Here is a 14,663-nt window from a genome sequence, read left to right as displayed (position 1 = left end):
CTCTAGGGCAAAGTAGCACACCCAGAGCAGAAGTCCTACTTCAGCCAGATCAGGCCTGCAAAGAAACTGCGTTTCACAGGCCTTTGGAAGAGATGTTCCCACTAGGCTGTAAGAGCACTGTGCAGAGCGAGTTGTTTCTTAGCTTCCCAAAGAGCTGGAAGCAAGATGCTGTGGGGCACAACTCGCCCTTTGAAAAGAAGCCTGCACGTTGTGCCTTTCAGCTCTAGGGCAAAGTAGCACACCCAGAGCAGAAGTCCTACTTCAGCCAGATCAGGCCTGCAAAGAAACTGCGTTTCACAGGCCTTTGGAAGAGATGTTCCCACTAGGCTGTAAGAGCACTGTGCAGAGCGAGTTGTTTCTTAGCTTCCCAAAGAGCTGGAAGCAAGATGCTGTGGGGCCCAACTCGCCCTTTGGAAAGAAGCCTGCACGTTGTGCCTTTCAGCTCTAGGGCAAAGTAGCACACCCAGAGCAGAAGTCCTACTTCAGCCAGATCAGGCCTGCAAAGAAACTGCGTTTCACAGGCCTTTGGAAGAGATGTTCCCACTAGGCTGTAAGAGCACTGTGCAGAGCGAGTTGTTTCTTATCTTCCCAAACAGCTGGAAGCAAGATGCTGTGGGGCCCAACTCGCCCTTTGGAAAGAAGCCTGCACGTTGTGCCTTTCAGCTCTAGGGCAAAGTAGCACACCCAGAGCAGAAGTCCTACTTCAGCCAGATCAGGCCTGCAAAGAAACTGCGTTTCACAGGCCTTTGGAAGAGATGTTCCCACTAGGCTGTAAGAGCACTGTGCAGAGCGAGTTGTTACTTAGCTTCCCAAAGAGCTGGAAGCAAGATGCTGTGGGGCCCAACTCGCCCTTTGGAAAGAAGCCTGCACGTTGTGCCTTTCAGCTCTAGGGCAAAGTAGCACACCCAGAGCAGAAGTCCTACTTCAGCCAGATCAGGCCTGCAAAGAAACTGCGTTTCACAGGCCTTTGGAAGACATGTTCCCGGTAGGATGTAAGAGCACTGTGCAGAGCGAGTTGTTTCTTAGCTTCCCAAAGAGCTGGAAGCAAGATGCTGTGGGGCCCAACTCGCCCTTTGGAAAGAAGCCTGCACGTTGTGCCTTTCAGCTCTAGGGCAAAGTAGCACACCCAGAGCAGAAGTCCTACTTCAGCCAGATCAGGCCTGCAAAGAAACTGCGTTTCACAGGCCTTTGGAAGACATGTTCCCGCTAGGCTGTAAGAGCACTGTGCAGAGCGAGTTGTTTCTTAGCTTCCCAAAGAGCTGGAAGCAAGATGCTGTGGGGCCCAACTCGCTCTTTGGAAAGAAGCCTGCACGTTGTGCCTTTCAGCTCTAGGGCAAAGTCGCACACCCAGAGCAGAAGTCCTACTTCAGCCAGATCAGGCCTGCAAAGAAACTGCGTTTCACAGGCCTTTGGAAGAGATGTTCCCACTAGGCTGTAAGAGCACTGTGCAGAGCGAGTTGTTTCTTAGCTTCCCAAAGAGCTGGAAGCAAGATGCTGTGGGGCCCAACTCGCCCTTTGGAAAGAAGCCTACACGTTGTGCCTTTCATCTCTAGGGCAAAGTAGCACACCCAGAGCAGAAGTCCTACTTCAGCCAGATCAGGCCTGCAAAGAAACTGCGTTTCACAGGCCTTTGGAAGAGATGTTCCCGGTAGGCTGTAAGAGCACTGTGCAGAGCGAGTTGTTTCTTAGCTTCCCAAAGAGCTGGAAGCAAGATGCTGTGGGGCCCAACTCGCCCTTTGGAAAGAAGCCTGCACGTTGTGCCTTTCAGCTCTAGGGCAAAGTAGCACACCCAGAGCAGAAGTCCTACTTCAGCCAGATCAGGCCTGCAAAGAGACTGCGTTTCACAGGCCTTTGGAAGAGATGTTCCCACTAGGCTGTAAGAGCACTGTGCAGAGCGAGTTGTTTCTTAGCTTCCCAAAGAGCTGGAAGCAAGATGCTGTGGGGCCCAACTCGCCCTTTGGAAAGAAGCCTGCACGTTGTGCCTTTCAGCTCTAGGGCAAAGTAGCACACCCAGAGCAGAAGTCCTACTTCAGCCAGATCAGGCCTGCAAAGAAACTGCGTTTCACAGGCCTTTGGAAGACATGTTCCCGGTAGGCTGTAAGAGCACTGTGCAGAGCGAGTTGTTTCTTAGCTTCCCAAAGAGCTGGAAGCAAGATGCTGTGGGGCCCAACTCGCCCTTTGGAAAGAAGCCTGCACGTTGTGCCTTTCAGCTCTAGGGCAAAGTAGCACACCCAGAGCAGAAGTCCTACTTCAGCCAGATCAGGCCTGCAAAGAAACTGCGTTTCACAGGCCTTTGGAAGAGATGTTCCCACTAGGCTGTAAGAGCACTGTGCAGAGCGAGTTGTTTCTTAGCTTCCCAAAGAGCTGGAAGCAAGATGCTGTGGGGCCCAACTCGCCCTTTGGAAAGAAGCCTGCACGTTGTGCCTTTCAGCTCTAGGGCAAAGTAGCACACCCAGAGCAGAAGTCCTACTTCAGCCAGATCAGGCCTGCAAAGAAACTGCGTTTCACAGGCCTTTGGAAGACATGTTCCCACTAGGCTGTAAGAGCACTGTGCAGAGCGAGTTGTTTCTTAGCTTCCCGAAGAGCTGGAAGCAAGATGCTGTGGGGCCCAACTCGCCCTTTGGAAAGAAGCCTGCACGTTGTGCCTTTCAGCTCTAGGGCAAAGTAGCACACCCAGAGCAGAAGTCCTACTTCAGCCAGATCAGGCCTGCAAAGAAACTGCGTTTCACAGGCCTTTGGAAGAGATGTTCCCACTAGGCTGTAAGAGCACTGTGCAGAGCGAGTTGTTTCTTAGCTTCCCAAAGAGCTGGAAGCAAGATGCTGTGGGGCCCAACTTGCCCTTTGGAAAGAAGCCTGCACGTTGTGCCTTTCAGCTCTAGGGCAAAGTAGCACACCCAGAGCAGAAGTCCTACTTCAGCCAGATCAGGCCTGCAAAGAAACTGCGTTTCACAGGCCTTTGGAAGAGATGTTCCCACTAGGCTGTAAGAGCACTGTGCAGAGCGAGTTGTTTCTTAGCTTCCCAAAGAGCTGGAAGCAAGATGCTGTGGGGCCCAACTCGCCCTTTGGAAAGAAGCCTGCACGTTGTGCCTTTCAGCTCTAGGGCAAAGTAGCACACCCAGAGCAGAAGTCCTACTTCAGCCAGATCAGGCCTGCAAAGAAACTGCGTTTCACAGGCCTTTGGAAGACATGTTCCCGGTAGGCTGTAAGAGCACTGTGCAGAGCGAGTTGTTTCTTAGCTTCCCAAAGAGCTGGAAGCAAGATGCTGTGGGGCCCAACTCGCCCTCTGGAAAGAAGCCTGCACGTTGTGCCTTTCAGCTCTAGGGCAAAGTAGCACACCCAGAGCAGAAGTCCTACTTCAGCCAGATCAGGCCTGCAAAGAAACTGCGTTTCACAGGCCTTTGGAAGAGATGTTCCCACTAGGCTGTAGAGCACTGTGCAGAGCGAGTTGTTTCTTAGCTTCCCAAAGAGCTGGAAGCAAGATGCTGTGGGGCCCAACTCGCCCTTTGGAAAGAAGCCTGCACGTTGTGCCTTTCAGCTGTAGGGCAAAGTAGCACACCCAGAGCAGAAGTCCTACTTCAGCCAGATCAGGCCTGCAAAGAAACTGCGTTTCACAGGCCTTTGGAAGACATGTTCCCACTAGGCTGTAAGAGCACTGTGCAGAGCGAGTTGTTTCTTAGCTTCCCGAAGAGCTGGAAGCAAGATGCTGTGGGGCCCAACTCGCCCTTTGGAAAGAAGCCTGCACGTTGTGCCTTTCAGCTCTAGGGCAAAATAGCACACCCAGAGCAGAAGTCCTACTTCAGCCAGATCAGGCCTGCAAAGAAACTGCGTTTCACAGGCCTTTGGAAGAGATGTTCCCACTAGGCTGTAAGAGCACTGTGCAGAGCGAGTTGTTTCTTAGCTTCCCAAAGAACTGGAAGCAAGATGCTGTGGCGCCCAAATCGCCCTTTGGAAAGAAGCCTGCACGTTGTGCCTTTCAGCTCTAGGGCAAAGTAGCACACCCAGAGCAGAAGTCCTACTTCAGCCAGATCAGGCCTGCAAAGAAACTGCGTTTCACAGGCCTTTGGAAGAGATGTTCCCACTAGGCTGTAAGAGCACTGTGCAGAGCGAGTTGTTTCTTAGCTTCCCAAAGAGCTGGAAGCAAGATGCTGTGGGGCACAACTCGCCCTTTGAAAAGAAGCCTGCGCGTTGTGCCTTTCAGCTCTAGGGCAAAGTAGCACACCCAGAGCAGAAGTCCTACTTCAGCCAGATCAGGCCTGCAAAGAAACTGCGTTTCACAGGCCTTTGGAAGAGATGTTCCCACTAGGCTGTAAGAGCACTGTGCAGAGCGAGTTGTTTCTTAGCTTCCCAAAGAGCTGGAAGCAAGATGCTGTGGGGCCCAACTCGCCCTTTGGAAAGAAGCCTGCACGTTGTGCCTTTCAGCTCTAGGGCAAAGTAGCACACCCAGAGCAGAAGTCCTACTTCAGCCAGATCAGGCCTGCAAAGAAACTGCGTTTCACAGGCCTTTGGAAGAGATGTTCCCACTAGGCTGTAAGAGCACTGTGCAGAGCGAGTTGTTTCATAGCTTCCCAAAGAGCTGGAAGCAAGATGCTGTGGGGCCCAACTCGCCCTTTGGAAAGAAGCCTGCACGTTGTGCCTTTCAGCTCTAGGGCAAAGTAGCACACCCAGAGCAGAAGTCCTACTTCAGCCAGATCAGGCCTGCAAAGAAACTGCGTTTCACAGGCCTTTGGAAGAGATGTTCCCACTAGGCTGTAAGAGCACTGTGCAGAGCGAGTTGTTTCTTAGCTTCCCAAAGAGCTGGAAGCAAGATGCTGTGGGGCCCAACTCGCCCTTTGGAAAGAAGCCTGCGCGTTGTGCCTTTCAGCTCTAGGGCAAAGTAGCACACCCAGAGCAGAAGTCCTACTTCAGCCAGATCAGGCCTGCAAAGAAACTGCGTTTCACAGGCCTTTGGAAGAGATGTTCCCGGTAGGCTGTAAGAGCACTGTGCAGAGCGAGTTGTTCCTTAGCTTCCCAAAGAGCTGGAAGCAAGATGCTGTGGGGCCCAACTCGCCCTTTGGAAAGAAGCCTGCACGTTGTGCCTTTCAGCTCTAGGGCAAAGTAGCACACCCAGAGCAGAAGTCCTACTTCAGCCAGATCAGGCCTGCAAAGAAACTGCGTTTCACAGGCCTTTGGAAGACATGTTCCCGGTAGGCTGTAAGAGCACTGTGCAGAGCGAGTTGTTTCTTAGCTTCCCAAAGAGCTGGAAGCAAGATGCTGTGGGGCCCAACTCGCCCTTTGGAAAGAAGCCTGCACGTTGTGCCTTTCAGCTCTAGGGCAAAGTAGCACACCCAGAGCAGAAGTCCTACTTCAGCCAGATCAGGCCTGCAAAGAAACTGCGTTTCACAGGCCTTTGGAAGACATGTTCCCACTAGGCTGTAAGAGCACTGTGCAGAGCGAGTTGTTTCTTAGCTTCCCAAAGAGCTGGAAGCAAGATGCTGTGGGGCCCAACTCGCCCTTTGGAAAGAAGCCTACACGTTGTGCCTTTCATCTCTAGGGCAAAGTAGCACACCCAGAGCAGAAGTCCTACTTCAGCCAGATCAGGCCTGCAAAGAAACTGCGTTTCACAGGCCTTTGGAAGAGATGTTCCCACTAGGCTGTAAGAGCACTGTGCAGAGCGAGTTGTTTCTTAGCTTCCCAAAGAGCTGGAAGCAAGATGCTGTGGGGCCCAACTCGCCCTTTGGAAAGAAGCCTGCACGTTGTGCCTTTCAGCTCTAGGGCAAAGTAGCACACCCAGAGCAGAAGTCCTACTTCAGCCAGATCAGGCCTGCAAAGAGACTGCGTTTCACAGGCCTTTGGAAGAGATGTTCCCACTAGGCTGTAAGAGCACTGTGCAGAGCGAGTGGTTTCTTAGCTTCCCAAAGAGCTGGAAGCAAGATGCTGTGGGGCCCAACTCGCCCTTTGGAAAGAAGCCTGCACGTTGTGCCTTTCAGCTCTAGGGCAAAGTAGCACACCCAGAGCAGAAGTCCTACTTCAGCCAGATCAGGCCTGCAAAGAAACTGTGTTTCACAGGCCTTTGGAAGACATGTTCCCGGTAGGCTGTAAGAGCACTGTGCAGAGCGAGTTGTTTCTTAGCTTCCCAAAGAGCTGGAAGCAAGATGCTGTGGGGCCCAACTCGCCCTTTGGAAAGAAGCCTGCACGTTGTGCCTTTCAGCTCTAGGGCAAAGTAGCACACCCAGAGCAGAAGTCCTACTTCAGCCAGATCAGGCCTGCAAAGAAACTGCGTTTCTCAGGCCTTTGGAAGAGATGTTCCCACTAGGCTGTAAGAGCACTGTGCAGAGCGAGTTGTTTCTTAGCTTCCCAAAGAGCTGGAAGCAAGATGCTGTGGGGCCCAACTCGCCCTTTGGAAAGAAGCCTGCACGTTGTGCCTTTCATCTCTAGGGCAAAGTAGCACACCCAGAGCAGAAGTCCTACTTCAGCCAGATCAGGCCTGCAAAGAAACTGCGTTTCACAGGCCTTTGGAAGACATGTTCCCGGTAGGCTGTAAGAGCACTGTGCAGAGCGAGTTGTTTCTTAGCTTCCCAAAGAGCTGGAAGCAAGATGCTGTGGGGCCCAACTCGCCCTCTGGAAGGAAGCCTGCACGTTGTGCCTTTCAGCTCTAGGGCAAAGTAGCACACCCAGAGCAGAAGTCCTACTTCAGCCAGATCAGGCCTGCAAAGAAACTGCGTTTCACAGGCCTTTGGAAGAGATGTTCCCACTAGGCTGTAAGAGCACTGTGCAGAGCGAGTTGTTTCTTAGCTTCCCAAAGAGCTGGAAGCAAGATGCTGTGGGGCCCAACTCGCCCTTTGGAAAGAAGCCTGCACGTTGTGTCTTTCAGCTCTAGGGCAAAGTAGCACACCCAGAGCAGAAGTCCTACTTCAGCCAGATCAGGCCTGCAAAGAAACTGCATTTCACAGGCCTTTGGAAGAGATGTTCCCACTAGGCTGTAAGAGCACTGTGCATAGCGAGTTGTTTCTTAGCTTCCCAAAGAGCTGGAAGCAAGATGCTGTGGGGCCCAACTCGCCCTTTGGAAAGAAGCCTGCACGTTGTGCCTTTCAGCTGTAGGGCAAAGTAGCACACCCAGAGCAGAAGTCCTACTTCAGCCAGATCAGGCCTGCAAAGAAACTGCGTTTCACAGGCCTTTGGAAGACATGTTCCCACTAGGCTGTAAGAGCACTGTGCAGAGCGAGTTGTTTCTTAGCTTCCCGAAGAGCTGGAAGCAAGATGCTGTGGGGCCCAACTCGCCCTTTGGAAAGAAGCCTGCACGTTGTGCCTTTCAGCTCTAGGGCAAAGTAGCACACCCAGAGCAGAAGTCCTACTTCAGCCAGATCAGGCCTGCAAAGAAACTGCGTTTCACAGGCCTTTGGAAGAGATGTTCCCACTAGGCTGTAAGAGCACTGTGCAGAGCGAGTTGTTTCTTAGCTTCCCAAAGAGCTGGAAGCAAGATGCTGTGGGGCCCAACTCGCCCTTTGGAAAGAAGCCTGCACGTTGTGCCTTTCAGCTCTAGGGCAAAGTAGCACACCCAGAGCAGAAGTCCTACTTCAGCCAGATCAGGCCTGCAAAGAAACTGCGTTTCACAGGCCTTTGGAAGAGATGTTCCCACTAGGCTGTAAGAGCACTGTGCAGAGCGAGTTGTTTCTTAGCTTCCCAAAGAGCTGGAAGCAAGATGCTGTGGGGCCCAACTCGCCCTTTGGAAAGAAGCCTGCACGTTGTGCCTTTCAGCTCTAGGGCAAAGTAGCACACCCAGAGCAGAAGTCCTACTTCAGCCAGATCAGGCCTGCAAAGAAACTGCGTTTCACAGGCCTTTGGAAGAGATGTTCCCACTAGGCTGTAAGAGCACTGTGCAGAGCGAGTTGTTTCTTAGCTTCCCAAAGAGCTGGAAGCAAGATGCTGTGGGGCCCAACTCGCCCTTTGGAAAGAAGCCTACACGTTGTGCCTTTCAGCTCTAGGGCAAAGTAGCACACCCAGAGCAGAAGTCCTACTTCAGCCAGATCAGGCCTGCAAAGAAACTGCGTTTCACAGGCCTTTGGAAGAGATGTTCCCACTAGGCTGTAAGAGCACTGTGCAGAGCGAGTTGTTTCTTAGCTTCCCAAAGAGCTGGAAGCAAGATGCTGTGGGGCCCAACTCGCCCTTTGGAAAGAAGCCTGCACGTTGTGCCTTTCAGCTCTAGGGCAAAGTAGCACACCCAGAGCAGAAGTCCTACTTCAGCCAGATCAGGCCTGCAAAGAAACTGCGTTTCACAGGCCTTTGGAAGACATGTTCCCGGTAGGCTGTAAGAGCACTGTGCAGAGCGAGTTGTTTCTTAGCTTCCCAAAGAGCTGCAAGCAAGATGCTGTGGGGCCCAACTCGCCCTTTGGAAAGAAGCCTGCACGTTGTGCCTTTCAGCTCTAGGGCAAAGTAGCACACCCAGAGCAGAAGTCCTACTTCAGCCAGATCAGGCCTGCAAAGAAACTGCGTTTCACAGGCCTTTGGAAGAGATGTTCCCACTAGGCTGTAAGAGCACTGTGCATAGCGAGTTGTTTCTTAGCTTCCCAAAGAGCTGGAAGCAAGATGCTGTGGGGCCCAACTCGCCCTTTGGAAAGAAGCCTGCACGTTGTGCCTTTCAGCTGTAGGGCAAAGTAGCACACCCAGAGCAGAAGTCCTACTTCAGCCAGATCAGGCCTGCAAAGAAACTGCGTTTCACAGGCCTTTGGAAGACATGTTCCCACTAGGCTGTAAGAGCACTGTGCAGAGCGAGTTGTTTCTTAGCTTCCCGAAGAGCTGGAAGCAAGATGCTGTGGGGCCCAACTCGCCCTTTGGAAAGAAGCCTGCACGTTGTGCCTTTCAGCTCTAGGGCAAAGTAGCACACCCAGAGCAGAAGTCCTACTTCAGCCAGATCAGGCCTGCAAAGAAACTGCGTTTCACAGGCCTTTGGAAGAGATGTTCCCACTAGGCTGTAAGAGCACTGTGCAGAGCGAGTTGTTTCTTAGCTTCCCAAAGAGCTGGAAGCAAGATGCTGTGGGGCCCAACTCGCCCTTTGGAAAGAAGCCTGCACGTTGTGCCTTTCAGCTCTAGGGCAAAGTAGCACACCCAGAGCAGAAGTCCTACTTCAGCCAGATCAGGCCTGCAAAGAAACTGCGTTTCACAGGCCTTTGGAAGACATGTTCCCGGTAGGCTGTAAGAGCACTGTGCAGAGCGAGTTGTTTCTTAGCTTCCCAAAGAGCTGGAAGCAAGATGCTGTGGGGCCCAACTCGCCCTTTGGAAAGAAGCCTGCACGTTGTGCCTTTCAGCTCTAGGGCAAAGTAGCACACCCAGAGCAGAAGTCCTACTTCAGCCAGATCAGGCCTGCAAAGAAACTGCGTTTCACAGGCCTTTGGAAGACATGTTCCCGCTAGGCTGTAAGAGCACTGTGCAGAGCGAGTTGTTTCTTAGCTTCCCAAAGAGCTGGAAGCAAGATGCTGAGGGGCCCAACTCGCCCTTTGGAAAGAAGCCTGCACGTTGTGCCTTTCAGCTCTAGGGCAAAGTCGCACACCCAGAGCAGAAGTCCTACTTCAGCCAGATCAGGCCTGCAAAGAAACTGCGTTTCACAGGCCTTTGGAAGAGATGTTCCCACTAGGCTGTAAGAGCACTGTGCAGAGCGAGTTGTTTCTTAGCTTCCCAAAGAGCTGGAAGCAAGATGCTGTGTGGCCCAACTCGCCCTTTGGAAAGAAGCCTGCACGTTGTGCCTTTCAGCTCTAGGGCAAAGTAGCACACCCAGAGCAGAAGTCCTACTTCAGCCAGATCAGGCCTGCAAAGAGACTGCGTTTCACAGGCCTTTGGAAGAGATGTTCCCACTAGGCTGTAAGAGCACTGTGCAGAGCGAGTTGTTTCTTAGCTTCCCAAAGAGCTGGAAGCAAGATGCTGTGGGGCCCAACTCGCCCTTTGGAAAGAAGCCTGCACGTTGTGCCTTTCAGCTCTAGGGCAAAGTAGCACACCCAGAGCAGAAGTCCTACTTCAGCCAGATCAGGCCTGCAAAGAAACTGCGTTTCACAGGCCTTTGGAAGACATGTTCCCGGTAGGCTGTAAGAGCACTGTGCAGAGCGAGTTGTTTCTTAGCTTCCCAAAGAGCTGGAAGCAAGATGCTGTGGGGCCCAACTCGCCCTTTGGAAAGAAGCCTGCACGTTGTGCCTTTCAGCTCTAGGGCAAAGTAGCACACCCAGAGCAGAAGTCCTACTTCAGCCAGATCAGGCCTGCAAAGAAACTGCGTTTCACAGGCCTTTGGAAGAGATGTTCCCACTAGGCTGTAAGAGCACTGTGCAGAGCGAGTTGTTTCTTAGCTTCCCAAAGAGCTGGAAGCAAGATGCTGTGGGGCCCAACTCGCCCTTTGGAAAGAAGCCTGCACGTTGTGCCTTTCAGCTCTAGGGCAAAGTAGCACACCCAGAGCAGAAGTCCTACTTCAGCCAGATCAGGCCTGCAAAGAAACTGCATTTCACAGGCCTATGGAAGAGATGTTCCCACTAGGCTGTAAGAGCACTGTGCAGAGCGAGTTGTTTCTTAGCTTCCCAAAGAGCTGGAAGCAAGATGCTGTGGGGCCCAACTCGCCCTTTGGAAAGAAGCCTGCACGTTGTGCCTTTCAGCTCTAGGGCAAAGTAGCACACCCAGAGCAGAAGTCCTACTTCAGCCAGATCAGGCCTGCAAAGAGACTGCGTTTCACAGGCCTTTGGAAGAGATGTTCCCACTAGGCTGTAAGAGCACTGTGCAGAGCGAGTGGTTTCTTAGCTTCCCAAAGAGCTGGAAGCAAGATGCTGTGGGGCCCAACTCGCCCTTTGGAAAGAAGCCTGCACGTTGTGCCTTTCAGCTCTAGGGCAAAGTAGCACACCCAGAGCAGAAGTCCTACTTCAGCCAGATCAGGCCTGCAAAGAAACTGTGTTTCACAGGCCTTTGGAAGACATGTTCCCGGTAGGCTGTAAGAGCACTGTGCAGAGCGAGTTGTTTCTTAGCTTCCCAAAGAGCTGGAAGCAAGATGCTGTGGGGCCCAACTCGCCCTTTGGAAAGAAGCCTGCACGTTGTGCCTTTCAGCTCTAGGGCAAAGTAGCACACCCAGAGCAGAAGTCCTACTTCAGCCAGATCAGGCCTGCAAAGAAACTGCGTTTCACAGGCCTTTGGAAGAGATGTTCCCACTAGGCTGTAAGAGCACTGTGCAGAGCGAGTTGTTTCTTAGCTTCCCAAAGAGCTGGAAGCAAGATGCTGTGGGGCCCAACTCGCCCTTTGGAAAGAAGCCTGCACGTTGTGCCTTTCAGCTCTAGGGCAAAGTAGCACACCCAGAGCAGAAGTCCTACTTCAGCCAGATCAGGCCTGCAAAGAAACTGCGTTTCACAGGCCTTTGGAAGAGATGTTCCCACTAGGCTGTAAGAGCACTGTGCAGAGCGAGTTGTTTCTTAGCTTCCCAAAGAGCTGGAAGCAAGATGCTGTGGGGCCCAACTCGCCCTTTGGAAAGAAGCCTGCACGTTGTGCCTTTCAGCTCTAGGGCAAAGTAGCACACCCAGAGCAGAAGTCCTACTTCAGCCAGATCAGGCCTGCAAAGAAACTGCGTTTCACAGGCCTTTGGAAGAGATGTTCCCACTAGGCTGTAAGAGCACTGTGCAGAGCGAGTTGTTTCTTAGCTTCCCAAAGAGCTGGAAGCAAGATGCTGTGGGGCCCAACTCGCCCTTTGGAAAGAAGCCTGCACGTTGTGCCTTTCAGCTCTAGGGCAAAGTAGCACACCCAGAGCAGAAGTCCTACTTCAGCCAGATCAGGCCTGCAAAGAAACTGCGTTTCACAGGCCTTTGGAAGAGATGTTCCCACTAGGCTGTAAGAGCACTGTGCAGAGCGAGTTGTTTCTTAGCTTCCCAAAGAGCTGGAAGCAAGATGCTGTGGGGCCCAACTCGCCCTTTGGAAAGAAGCCTGCACGTTGTGCCTTTCAGCTCTAGGGCAAAGTAGCACACCCAGAGCAGAAGTCCTACTTCAGCCAGATCAGGCCTGCAAAGAAACTGCGTTTCACAGGCCTTTGGAAGACATGTTCCCACTAGGCTGTAAGAGCACTGTGCAGAGCGAGTTGTTTCCTAGCTTCCCGAAGAGCTAGAAGCAAGATGCTGTGGGGCCCAACTCGCCCTTTGGAAAGAAGCCTGCACGTTGTGCCTTTCAGCTCTAGGGCAAAGTAGCACACCCAGAGCAGAAGTCCTACTTCAGCCAGATCAGGCCTGCAAAGAAACTGCGTTTCACAGGCCTTTGGAAGACATGTTCCCGGTAGGCTGTAAGAGCACTGTGCAGAGCGAGTTGTTTCTTAGCTTCCCAAAGGGCTGGAAGCAAGATGCTGTGTGGCCCAACTCGCCCTTTGGAAAGAAGCCTGCACGTTGTGCCTTTCAGCTCTAGGGCAAAGTCGCACACCCAGAGCAGAAGTCCTACTTCAGCCAGATCAGGCCTGCAAAGAGACTGCGTTTCACAGGCCTTTGGAAGAGATGTTCCCACTAGGCTGTAAGAGCACTGTGCAGAGCGAGTTGTTTCTTAGCTTCCCAAAGAGCTGGAAGCAAGATGCTGTGGGGCCCAACTCGCCCTTTGGAAAGAAGCCTGCACGTTGTGCCTTTCAGCTCTAGGGCAAAGTAGCACACCCAGAGCAGAAGTCCTACTTCAGCCAGATCAGGCCTGCAAAGAAACTGCGTTTCACAGGCCTTTGGAAGACATGTTCCCGGTAGGCTGTAAGAGCACTGTGCAGAGCGAGTTGTTTCTTAGCTTCCCAAAGAGCTGGAAGCAAGATGCTGTGGGGCCCAACTCGCCCTCTGGAAAGAAGCCTGCACGTTGTGCCTTTCAGCTCTAGGGCAAAGTAGCACACCCAGAGCAGAAGTCCTACTTCAGCCAGATCAGGCCTGCAAAGAAACTGCGTTTCACAGGCCTTTGGAAGAGATGTTCCCACTAGGCTGTAAGAGCACTGTGCAGAGCGAGTTGTTTCTTAGCTTCCCAAAGAGCTGGAAGCAAGATGCTGTGGGGCCCAAATCGCCCTTTGGAAAGAAGCCTGCACGTTGTGTCTTTCAGCTCTAGGGCAAAGTAGCACACCCAGAGCAGAAGTCCTACTTCAGCCAGATCAGGCCTGCAAAGAAACTGCGTTTCACAGGCCTTTGGAAGAGATGTTCCCACTAGGCTGTAAGAGCACTGTGCATAGCGAGTTGTTTCTTAGCTTCCCAAAGAGCTGGAAGCAAGATGCTGTGGGGCCCAACTCGCCCTTTGGAAAGAAGCCTGCACGTTGTGCCTTTCAGCTGTAGGGCAAAGTAGCACACCCAGAGCAGAAGTCCTACTTCAGCCAGATCAGGCCTGCAAAGAAACTGCGTTTCACAGGCCTTTGGAAGACATGTTCCCACTAGGCTGTAAGAGCACTGTGCAGAGCGAGTTGTTTCTTAGCTTCCCGAAGAGCTGGAAGCAAGATGCTGTGGGGCCCAACTCGCCCTTTGGAAAGAAGCCTGCACGTTGTGCCTTTCAGCTCTAGGGCAAAGTAGCACACCCAGAGCAGAAGTCCTACTTCAGCCAGATCAGGCCTGCAAAGAAACTGCGTTTCACAGGCCTTTGGAAGAGATGTTCCCACTAGGCTGTAAGAGCACTGTGCAGAGCGAGTTGTTTCTTAGCTTCCCAAAGAGCTGGAAGCAAGATGCTGTGGGGCCCAACTCGCCCTTTGGAAAGAAGCCTGCACGTTGTGCCTTTCAGCTCTAGGGCAAAGTAGCACACCCAGAGCAGAAGTCCTACTTCAGCCAGATCAGGCCTGCAAAGAAACTGCGTTTCACAGGCCTTTGGAAGAGATGTTCCCACTAGGCTGTAAGAGCACTGTGCAGAGCGAGTTGTTTCTTAGCTTCCCAAAGAACTGGAAGCAAGATGCTGTGGGGCCCAAATCGCCCTTTGGAAAGAAGCCTGCACGTTGTGCCTTTCAGCTCTAGGGCAAAGTAGCACACCCAGAGCAGAAGTCCTACTTCAGCCAGATCAGGCCTGCAAAGAAACTGCGTTTCACAGGCCTTTGGAAGAGATGTTCCCACTAGGCTGTAAGAGCACTGTGCAGAGCGAGTTGTTTCTTAGCTTCCCAAAGAGCTGGAAGCAAGATGCTGTGGGGCACAACTCGCCCTTTGAAAAGAAGCCTGCACGTAGTGCCTTTCAGCTCTAGGGCAAAGTAGCACACCCAGAGCAGAAGTCCTACTTCAGCCAGATCAGGCCTGCAAAGAAACTGCGTTTCACAGGCCTTTGGAAGAGATGTTCCCACTAGGCTGTAAGAGCACTGTGCAGAGCGAGTTGTTTCTTAGCTTCCCAAAGAGCTGGAAGCAAGATGCTGTGGGGCCCAACTCGCCCTTTGGAAAGAAGCCTGCAGGTTGTGCCTTTCAGCTCTAGGGCAAAGTAGCACACCCAGAGCAGAAGTCCTACTTCAGCCAGATCAGGCCTGCAAAGAAACTGCGTTTCACAGGCCTTTGGAAGAGATGTTCCCACTAGGCTGTAAGAGCACTGTGCAGAGCGAGTTGTTTCTTAGCTTCCCAAAGAGCTGGAAGCAAGATGCTGTGGGGCCCAACTCGCCCTTTGGAAAGAAGCCTGCACGTTGTGCCTTTCAGCTCTAGGGCAAAGTAGCACACCCAGAGCAGAAGTCCTACTTCAGCCAGATCAGGCCTGCAAAGAAACTGCGTTTCACA

This window comes from Equus caballus, chromosome 28 (assembly GCF_041296265.1).
Source record: "Equus caballus isolate H_3958 breed thoroughbred chromosome 28, TB-T2T, whole genome shotgun sequence".
NCBI classification, from domain to species: Eukaryota; Metazoa; Chordata; class Mammalia; order Perissodactyla; family Equidae; genus Equus; species Equus caballus.
Note: the sequence above shows the minus strand (reverse complement) of the source record.